Source organism: Zingiber officinale, chromosome 4B, assembly GCF_018446385.1.
Source record: "Zingiber officinale cultivar Zhangliang chromosome 4B, Zo_v1.1, whole genome shotgun sequence".
NCBI classification, from domain to species: Eukaryota; Viridiplantae; Streptophyta; class Magnoliopsida; order Zingiberales; family Zingiberaceae; genus Zingiber; species Zingiber officinale.
Window position 1 is genome coordinate 76,050,754 of NC_055993.1, and position 12,005 is coordinate 76,062,758.

Sequence of the window (12,005 nt, forward strand, 5' to 3'; positions counted from 1 at the left end):
GAGTACACCGGTGGACGAAAGAGATACAAAAGAGTACACCGGTGGATGAGAAGAATGTAGGTGACGTTCGAGGGATGAGAAGTTAGAGCGGAAACCTGCTCGAGGAGAAGGCCAGAAATTAGGTTTGGGTGAGCCCTATTCCGGTGGCCGAGATCACCCAGGAGATCGCAGCAGCAAAGGAGCAAGTTGGAGCTGCAAGAGGAGCCTTCAAAGGCCGTTGAAGGCACCTCCGCGCCTTCTGTGGAAGGCGCCTTCCATGGCTGGAAGGCGCCTTCGATGAACAGTGCGAAGGTGCCTTCCAACGCGCCTTCGGCCAATCAAACTAGCCATTTTGTAGTGGATAAAACTTTATCTACTGCGCCACACTAGAGGCGCCCTCCAAGCCCTTTGGAGGCACCCTCAAGCTGCGGATGAGATTTCCCAGGGGCTATAAAAAGACCCTTGGACCTAGGAAAATATATAACAACTCTTGTATTAACTTCCTAGCAACTATTTGAACTTTCATTGTATAAAAGGCTTCTCCGCCTTCAGAGAAGGAGATTCTTAGTGGACTTTACAACCGCTTTGGATTAACAACCACCTAGGTTATAACCAAGTCAATCCTGAGACTCATCCTTATTCTTGTTACTTTTATTTTATTATTATTGTTGCATTTTAAGTAAGAGTTGAAAGCATGAGGAGGGTATTATTTTTCTATTTTATGCAATTCACCCCTCCCCTCTTGCTAGCCCTACTGTGCTAACAAGTGGTATCAGAGCCCAACCACCTCAGAATGACTAATCGCCAACTGAAGCACCAAAATCAAGATGATGGCTTGACCAACGATCTATCCACCCCCGGAAGTAAATCAGATTGGAGATTACGACTCAGCTAAGGAGCTTTGGGAAAAGTTCTTGGATTTGCACGAAGGAACTTCCAAAACAAAGCTCGCAAGACGGGACGTGCTCTGGAATCAACTGACAAACCTCCAGATGGAAGAATGAGAGTCAGTAGCACAACTACACAGAAGAATCAAGGAGCTGATCACCATACTAACAAATCTCAGAGAAACGGTAACGAATCGGGACGCACAAAGGTATGCTTTAAATGCGTTCCCAAGAACACCTGAATGGATATCTATAGTAGACTCCTACTATATATCCAAGGATCTCGAGGTAAGTACTTTAGAAAATCTTTTCTCTACTTCTGAATTACATGAATCTCAGTGTGCACTGATGTGAGCCAAGAAGAGGCATTGAAGGGAATTGGGGGACCCATGACAAGGTCCAAGATTAAGAGAATGAAGCAAGCTTTGAAAGGCTTAATAATGAGGCTCAAGGAAAAGGAGGATCAATGCTCAATGGAGGCAACAACTAAGTGGATCACATTCCTTCAATTTGAAAGTGAAATTGGACCAACATGAGGACCATTTTCGTGTGCATGCATGGGGGTTTTCTAAAGTGACTTTTGATGTCCTTTGTGGGTTTTTAATGCATTTTTGAAAGTTCCTAAGCTAGTATAACAAATACCATGCATGCATGGTTGCATTAAGCTAGTATTAGGGATTAGTGGTTGCATTAGTGGATAATAAAACCCATGCATGCAAGCATGATATTTATTGCATAATTAGTGCATAGGGGATCTTAAGGGATGTTAAATAGGAGAACTCTTGTATGACAAATCGTGTAAGTTTGAATGAAAATTTGAGTTTATCTTTTGTGAGAGCTTCCTTCTTGTTCTTAGGCAAAGAACTAATTTCGATCTTATCAAGGCAACTTGTGGTGATCAAAACTCCATGACTTATCACTCACCTTCTCATCTTGCTTGAGTGTGGCGTCAATACCCTTCCCCAAGCTGAATTTCAAGGCGATCCATTTACAAGGTTTCTTTATCATTTGGTATCAGAGCCTTGGCTCCTTGATTTTCAGGTTTGTGTCTTGTTTTCATCTTTGTTCTTGTCCATCTTTGTTGATCTCTTCGTCCCTATCTATCATAAATTTCTATTCGCTATTTGGGTCCTCAACTCAAAAAAAAAAAAGAAGGAAAATTTGAAAAAAAAAAAGAAAAAAAAAGAATCATTAGAGTCATTGATTTCTGATTGGAAAAAAAAAGAAGAAAAAAAAAGGAGGAGGATTTGTGAATTTAAAGGACTCAATATTCTTTCTTTGTGAAATCTGAATTCAAAGATATATTCCTTCCATTGCTCTTGGTCATTGCTGAATTTCTCATTTTATCCGTTTATTTCTCTTGTTCTACTCATATTTCTCTTGTTGGTTTCTTATTCACTTGATTGTCTACTTGTTGTCTTGAGAAAGATATTAATAAGGTTCTTTCCTTAAGAGCTTATAAAGGAAGCTGAGTGGATAAATTTGAGTGCAACCACGTGAGTAGAGTGGTGAGGTCCGTCTAACATTTCTTTTGTAATTTTCCTTGTCATCTTCTATTTTTTTTTTTGCAAGCATGAGTGGGGAAAATCACCTCATTCCCCTAGGCGAGATCATAATAGGCTTCAAATGGAGGCACTTACTCAACAATTTGAGAGAATACTTCAAAGACAACTTGAAGAAATACACGAAAGGATGGACCGACTTGAAGGAGAAAAAGTTTCGAACCGTGGGGGCAATTCTAATCATGAAGAATTTCATCAAAGTGAACCATTTTATGATTCACCAAGAGAAAGAAGGAGGCATGAAGGGGGAAGAAGACATGAAAGAGGAGGTAGAGACCATAGACGAGAAGATGATCTAGGAGGTGTGAAAGTCTAGATACCTTCCTTCCAAGGGAGGAATGATCTTGAAACATATCTTGCATGGGAGATGAAAATAGAACAAATTTTCTCATGCCACAATTACAATGATGCAAGGAAAGTAAAGGTGGCTGCCCTTGAGTTCACCGATTATGCCTTAATTTGGTGGGATCAATTGCAAAAGGAGAGAAGAAGGTATGGAGAGCATCCTATCAACACTTGGGACGAAATGAAGACTTTGATGAGAAGGAGATTTGTGCCTTCCCACTACCATAGGGAATTGCACAACAAATTGCAAAGACTCACCCAAGGGAGTAGGAGTGTGGATGATTACTACAAGGAGATGGAGGTGGCTTTGATTAGGGCCAATATTGTGGAGGATAGGGAAGCTACCATGGCTCGGTTTCTCCATGGCCTAAACCGAGACATTGGAGACATTGTGGAGTTACAACATTATGTGGAGCTTGACGACTTAGTGCATCAAGCAATGAAAATAGAGCAACAATTAAAGAGAAAGGGCGTTATGAAGAAATCATCTTCTCCAAACTACTCTTCAAGTTGGAAGGACAAGCCAAAGAAGGAGGGTTCTTCTTCAAATTCTAAGGAGGCAGCAAGCACTAAGAAGCCTATTCCTACTACCTCTTCTTCCACTTCTAAGAGTAGGGATATCAAGTGTTTTAGGTGTTTGGGAAAATGTCATATTGCATCCGAATGCTCGAATAAGAAGACTATGGTGGTGAGAGATAATGGGAGTATCTCTAGTGAAGAAATTACTTCTCATTCCTCTTCCTCAAGCGATGAGGAAAATGATGGAGCAGCCTATGCGCAAGATGGAGATCTCTTGGTGGTTAGGAGATTATTGGGAAGCCAAGCCAAGGAGCATGAGGAGGACCAAAGAGAAAATATTTTTCATATCCGCCGCTGCCTTATTCAAGGTAAAACATGCTCTATATATGATCATTGATGGTGGAAGTTGTACCAATGTGGCAAGTACTAGGATGGTCACCAAACTCAACCTCAAGACTACACCACATGCAAGACCATATAAACTCCAATGGCTTAGTAATAGTGGTGAATTGGTAGTGAACCAGCAAGTGTTGATTAATTTCTCCATTGGCAAATATGAAGATCAAGTTCTATGTGATATTGTGCCTATGGAGGCAAGCCACATTCTTCTTGGAAGACCTTGGCAGTTTGATAGGCGAGCTCACCATGATGGATTCTCCAACAAGTTCTCTTTTGTCCACAATTCTCGCAAAGTCACACTTGTACCGTTATCGCCAAGGGAGGTTTGTGAGGATCAAATAAAAATGAGAGAGAAAAGAGAAAAAAAAGAGCGAGAGCTTAAGAAAAAGAAAGAGTGTGTGAAAAAGAAAATACTTGATTTTGAGGACAAAATTCAAAAGAAAAGAGAGAATGAGGAAAAGAAAGAGAGAAAAATAGAAAATTTGTTTACAAGAGGAAGTGAGGTGAAGAAAGCTTATTTGACAAGGCAGCCTATATTTCTTATTTTGAGTAAGGAAACTTGCTTGGAATCTAACCCTAACTCCTTGCCTAGTGATGTTGTTGTTATTTTACAGGATTTTGAGGATGTGTTTCCCAAGGAAGTACCTCATAGTTTGCCACCAATGAGGGGGATTGAACACCAAATAGACCTTATTCCTGGCGCTTCTCTGCCCAATAGGCCAGCTTATAGGAGCAATCCTCAAGAAACAAAGGAGATACAAAATCAAGTAGAGGAGTTATTGCAAAAAGGATGGGTTAGAGAAAGTTTAAGTCCTTGTGCTGTACCCGTAATTTTGGTGCCTAAAAAGGATGGATCATGGAGGATGTGCACTGACTGTAGAGCAATCAACAACATCATAATTCGGTATAGACATCCTATCCCTAGACTTGATGATTTGCTTGATGAATTGCATGGTGCTTGCTTCTTTTCTAAAATTGATTTGAAAAGTGGGTACCATCAAATTAGGATAAGGGAAGGGGATGAATGGAAAACAGCTTTCAAAACCAAATATGGATTGTATGAATGGTTGGTAATGCCTTTTGGGTTAACTAATGCACCAAGTACTTTTATGAGGCTTATGAACCATGTCTTACGAGAATTTCTTGGAAAATTTGTGGTAGTATACTTTGATGATATTTTGGTATATTCCAAGAGTTTTGTTGAGCATCTTGCACATCTCCAATCTGTCTTGCATGTCCTTAGAAAGGAAAAACTATATGCTAACTTGGAAAAATGTTCTTTTTGCACTACTCATGTGGTTTTTCTTGGTTTTGTCATAAGTTCTAAAGGAGTGCAGGTTGATGAAGGGAAAGTTAAGGCCATTAGAGATTGGCCAACTCCTAAAACTGTGAGTGAGGTTAGGAGATTCCATGGGTTGGCAAGTTTCTATTGGAGGTTTGTGAAGGACTTCAGCACAGTGGCAGCACCTCTAAATGAAATTGTTAAGAAAAACATGGGTTTTAGATGGGGAGAGAATCAAGAAAAGGCATTTCAAACACTTAAGGATAAACTCACACATGCACCCATTCTTGCTTTACCTGATTTTTCCAAATCTTTTAAAATTGAATGTGATACATCTCATGTGGGTATTGGGGCTATTTTACTTCAAGATTGTCATCCCATTGCATATTTTAGTGAGAAACTAAGTGGCGCCACTCTCAACTATTCCACTTATGATATAGAATTGTATGCACTTGTTAGAGCATTACAAACATGACAACATTATCTTTTGTCTAAAGAATTTGTCATTCATAGTGATCATGAATCTTTGAAGTATTTGAAAGGGCAAGGGAAGCTCAACAAAAGGCATGCCAAATGGGTCGAATTTCTTGAACAATTTCCTTATGTTATTAAGCATAAGCAAGGAAAGGTAAACGTTGTAGCAGATGCACTTTCAAGAAGGTATAACTTGTTAGCTACACTTGAAACTAAATTGCTTGGCTTTGAACATATTAAGGAATTGTATATACATGATAATGAGTTTTCCCAATTATATGCTGCGTGTGAAAAGAAATCACAAAATGGGTTTGCTAGGCATGACAACTACTTGTTTAAGAATAACAGACTTTGTGTGCCTAGAGGATCCATGCGTAAATTGCTAGTTAGGGAAGCACATGAGGGGGGTTTAATGGGACACTTTGGGGTTCAAAAGACCTTAGAAATGCTGCTTGAACATTTTTATTGGCCACACATGAAACACGATGTGCAGAAATTTTGTGCACAATGCATTGTGTGTAGAAAAGCAAAATCTAAGACATTACCTCATGGACTTTACACGCCTTTGCCTATTCCTAATTTTCCTTGGACTGACTTATCTATGGATTTTGTTTTAGGGCTACCACGTACTCAAAAAGGTAAGGACTCCATTTTTGTGGTAGTTGATAGATTCTCCAAGATGCCACACTTTATACCTTGCCATAAAGTGGATGATGCAACTCATGTGGCAGATTTGTTTTTCAAAGAGGTGGTAAGACTTCATGGCATGCCTAGGAGCATTGTTTCAGATCGTGACACCAAATTTTTAAGCCATTTTTGGAGGACCTTATAGAACAAGCTGGGAACAAAGCTTCTTTTCTCCACCACATGCCACCCACAAACTGACGGCCAGACTGAGGTGGTAAATAGGACACTTTCTACTCTTCTTAGAGCAATTATTAAGAAGAACATTAAATCTTGGGAAGAATGTTTACCTCATGTTGAATTTGCTTATAATAGGGCGGTCCCTTCTACTACTCAATTTTCTCCTTTTGAGATTGTTTATGGGTTCAATCCACTAACACCTCTTGATTTGCTTCCTTTACCTAACACTTCTTCATTAGTTCACAAGGATGGCAAAACAAAGGCAGAATATGTGAAGAAGCTTCATGAGCAAGTTAAAGCTCAAATTGAGAAGAAAATGGAGCAATATGCAAATCGAGCCAATAAAGGGAGAAAAAGAGTGGTCCTTGAACCCGGTGATTGGGTGTGGGTTCATATGAGGAAGGAACGGTTTCCTACCCAAAGGAAATCAAAGCTTCAACCAAGAGGAGATGGACCGTTCCAAGTGTTGGAAAGAATTAATGACAATGCTTACAAAATTGATTTGCCCGGTGAGTATGGTGTTAGTGCAACATTTAATGTGGCTGATTTGAGTCCTTTTGATGTAGGAGATGAAGACCTAAATTCGAGGACGAATTCACCTAAAGAAGGAGGGAATGATGTGAGCCAAGAAGAGGCATTGAAGGGAATTGGGGGACCCATGACAAGGTCCAAGACTAAGAGAATGAAGCAAGCTTTGGAAGGCTTAATAATGAGGCTCAAGGAAAAGGAGGATCAATGCTCAATGGAGGCAACAACTAAGTGGATCACATTCCTTCAATTTGAAAGTGAAATTGGACTAACATGAGGACCATTTTCGTGTGCATGCATGGGGGGGGGGGTTTCTAAAGTGACTTTTGATGTCCTTTGTGGGTTTTTAATGTATTTTTGAAAGTTCCTAAGCTAGTATAACAAATACCATGCATGCATGGTTGCATTAAGCTAGTATTAGGGATTAGTGGTTGCATTAGTGGATAATAAAACCCATGCATGCAAGCATGATATTTATTGCATAATTAGTGCATAGGGGATCTTAAGGGATGTTAAATAGGAGAACTCTTGTATGACAAATCATGTAAGTTTGAATGAAAATTTGAGTTTATCTTTTGTGAGAGCTTCCTTCTTGTTCTTAGGCAAAGAACTAATTTCGATCTTATCAAAGCAACTTGTGGCGATCAAAACTCCATGACTTATCACTCACCTTCTCATCTTGCTTGAGTGTGGCGTCAATACCCTTCCCCAAGCTGAATTTCAAGGCGATCCATTTACAAGGTTTCTTTATCATGCACGACAAAGAAAAGGACCGAATTAGAACGTTACCATGAAGACAAGAACAAACGATTCAGATTCCGATGAATCAATTAATGAAAATGAAGCAACCCTTTTGATAAGAAAATTTAATAAATTTATTCAGTCTAATAAGTTTAAATCACAGACAAAGAGGGATTATTGAAATAAAAGAAAGGTCCGATGCTACAACTACAATGAAGAAGGGCACATCAAGGATGACTGCCTAAAATTGAAGAAAAGGGGCAAAGAGAAATAAAAGTCCCAAAGACCAACATCCTCCAAACGCAAGAGTCTGAAGGCCACATGGGATGAATCATCGTCCTCCGAATATGAAGTTGAAGCCTATGTCAGGCTTGCTCTAACAGCAATCCACTAAGAAGAAGATGAGACTAGCTCAAAAATGAGCATAGATGAAGGGGGAGGATCATCAGAAGAAAGCCGTGATGAATGGGGAGTATCAAAACTTAAGGTAAGTGAGGTACGTACTTTATCTCCCAAGCACTCCTTTCAGTTTATTAAGATTCTTTCTAAAGATTTAGTCATATTAGAAAAAGAAAATGCTGAGTTGAAATTAAACTTGGCAAAGACAAGTACCTTAGAGTTATTTAACAATTTAAAAGTAAAAAATGATAATTTAAAAATGGAAATCAAGAATTTGAAAAAAGATGCATGCTTGAAACCAAATAACTTTCAAAAATCAAAATTTAGAATTTATGAAAAGTTAATCTGGTACATTAGAAAACATCAGGGACAAATTAGAAAAATTTTCAAAGGATATGTACCCCCTAAATTCTTAGTTAACCTAGTAGGAAGGAACCTATATTGGGTTCCAAAGTCTTTCTTAGTTTAAATATTTTTTTTGGATTGAAGGTTGCCATAAAAATTAAATGTTTAAATTCTCTAAAAGGTTTTGTCTAGAACTGGTTGATGATCCAATAACCAAGAAGACCTAGTACCTCGCCACAGCCTGGAAGTTGATTATTGAATTGAATATTTAATTGACAAACTGATAAGCTTATGAAATTAATTAAAATATTTTTAATGTTTGTCAATTATCTATAACTTAGAAAATATTTTAAATTTCAAACTTAATTTCAAACTTTCCATATGTTTACCCTACTTTTTTGATGTGATCAAAGGGGGAGGAAAAAGTACAAGCTTAAGGGGAGTACGGGGAGTTTGGATTTTTTCAAAATTCTTAATATTCTAAAGTTTTGCTAACTCTATTTTATAAGTCTGAATTTTGATAAATCAATTTATTTCATACTTAGTTTTGCAATTTCTTTTATTTGCAACTTTATACTTAAAATGTTTTATTGTGCAATTACTACTTGTTTGTTTTTTTACCCTAACTTGAACTTGGGTTTATGCATATCAAAAAGGGAGAGATTATTGGATCATGTGGTTATTTTGATGTGATCAACCAAGTTAGGTTAGGTCCTTTTTAGTTTTGATCCCTGTGTCTAAGTGTGTAGGAGCTTAGGAGCACAAGAAGTCGAGCGGAAGATGCTGTTAGTGAGAAGGATGAAACGGGAAGGGAGCCGACGGGTTCAGTGCATTCGAGGGATGAAAGAGCTGCGGAAGAGTACACCGGTAGGCGAGAAGAATGTACACGACCTTCGAGGGATAAGAAGTCGGAGCGGAAGCCTGCTCGAGGAGAAGGCCAGAAATTGGATTCGGGTGAGTCCTATTCTGGTGGCCGAGATCACCCAAGAGATCGCAATAGCAAAGGAGCAAGTTAAAGTTACAAGAGAAGCCATCAAAGGCTGTTGAAGGCACCTTTCATGACTGGAAGACACCTTCGATGAATAGTGCAAATGCGCCTTCCAAGGCTATGGAAGGCGCCTTCGGCCAGTCAACCTAGTCATTTTGTAGTGGATAAAACTTTACCCACTGTGCCACGCTGGAGGTGCCCTCAAGCTGCGGATGAGATTTCCAGAGGCTATAAAAAGACCCTTGGACCTAGGAAAAGATATAACAACTCTTGTACTAACTTCCGAGCAACTGTTTGAGCTTTCATTGTGTGTAAAAGGCTTCTTCACCTTCAGAGAAGGAGATTCTTAATAGGCTTTGCAACTGTTTTGGATTAACAACCACCTAGATTGTAACCAAGTCAATTCTGAGTCTCTTCCTTATTCTTGTTACTTTTATTTTATTGTTACTATTACATTTTAAGTAAAAGTTGAAAGCACGAGGAGGGTATTATTTTTCTATTTCAGGTAATTCACTCCTCCCTTCTTGTCGGCCCTGCTATGCCAATAATCTGCGCCCCTTTGCCAAGGATCACACACCCCTACGATACACCCAGACAAGGAGGGTTCACCCATGGAGAGAGATTTAGATACTAAGCCACACAAGTCTTCTTTTCCTCACTCTGAGCACATTCTAGAGCCTCCTGTATATGATTTTTTTTTTTTAAAATTTTGGTTCTAGTCTTGATGTTATTCATGTAGAGTAGGTCACCAAGAGGTAGTTCTTCGAGTAGCAAAGTGGGACATAGACTAGTGGATTTGGAAGCTTAGAGGGACATTTCCAGTGAACAAATGCACATTTACAGGAGGCTCACTCATATTTTGGTGCTGAAGCAAAGAGGAAAAAAAATATAGTGGGAGGAGCAAAGAAAATTCTGCTTGAGATGCGATAGTTCATGGGGGACCGGGGAGAGCAATGGGAACAAGGCCACTATGAAAGAGAGGAAATTGCAACTGCTCAAACCAAGAGTATGTACCTTTGGCAGTGACCACACAATTTCACAGGCTCAAGCATAGATGGAGGGGAATCTAATCCACCTTTTCCTCCTTCGGATGATGAGCATTGAGACATGGTATGCTCTTTTATACATATTGTTTAGAGGCTCCTGCAGTTAGGGGTTTTACTTTTTCATTTGGTAGTATGTTTGAGATTTTAGTTATTGAGTGAGAATTGCTTATGTTACTATTCTTTATATTGATCTTGAAGCATGAATAGCATGAAGTGTCCTTTAAAAACATAATTTATATGATAGAGTTTTGTTGGTCCCATGTGGACTTATTCTTTTATTTTGGTGATTCATATCTTCCCATCTCTTGGTAGAATCTTGATAAAGTGTGCTTGAGTTGGTTTGCCTTCACTATAGCGTATTTGATAGTTTGATATTTCACTACACTAACGGTTTGTTTCCTAAGGGATGAGTTAGTACAAGGTAGTCATTATTCATTTAATTGGATTAGTACCATGGTAACTATAGGTGACATTTTTCCCAATATTTTAGTTACTAGACTATGCTCGATTTCTGAAATCTCATTTGAAAAAAATCAAAATCCTATGTGAAAAAAAGGGAAATGTTTGAGATACAATAAAACACTTGAGTGACAAGAAAGGAAAATGGAAAAGAAAATAGTGGAAATAAAGGGATAAAAAAATAATTGTCATGGGTGGAAATAATAAAATACCCCTTTGAGACCGAGTTAGGTTACTAGAGAAACATTTGTTTATTTCTCTCATCACTGAGTATGCCTTTGAGACTTTGTGTAGGGAAAAAGGGATGAACCTCACATATGGCAGGTAAGTACCTAACGTCGAAAATCTTAGGAACACAATTAAATGATAACTTGACTAGGAAGGAATTCGAAACCTAGGAAACAAATCATGCAGTGTGCACTTAACTATCTTATAAGCTTGGTGAAAATAATTGAGTCTTAAGTTGATACCATTTGATAGGACTAGATGGATTCACTGAAATTGGGGATAATATTCACATGTTCTTTTTAGATTCATATTTGCTTGGGGACAAGTAAGGGTATGGTCTTAGGGAATTTGATAAGTGTAAAGTATATAAGGTTTCATCATATTTTCGCACTACATTCGACCCACTTTTGCATGCATAATTCAGGATAATTTGATTCTATACTTTATTTTCATGTGTTATTATTCCTAGACATTGTTCTCGTTTATTGTGGATGACAAGAGTAAAGATTTGAGCGAAACTTAGAGCTAAAAGACCAAGACAAGGAGCTTTGCCCTACTACGGGACGTCGTGGCCAGCGCCATGCCCCATGGCAGGCTCTGTTGCCCTGCCACGAGCGGTCGTGGCAGGCTTGGTCACTGCACCATAGGTAGCCATGACTAGTGCCATTGTAAAATACCGGAAAAATGGCAAATAAAGATAAGGGAATTTTTTGGAATTTTTGGAAATTTTTCAGAAATTTTTCGGAGCTCGTATGGACGAGTTAACGGGGATAAAAACGGGGCTCGGAAAAGCCTGTTTAGGTTACCCCGTTTTAAGCGAGGAAAAGTTGGATTTATTTTTCTTTTTCTATTTTCTTTTCCTTATTTTTATTTTCCCCCGCTGTTTCCTTCCCTCGACGCCGAACCTGTGCCCGACTTCTCCTCCTTCCCCCGCGCACCCGACGCCCTCCTCTGAGCCCT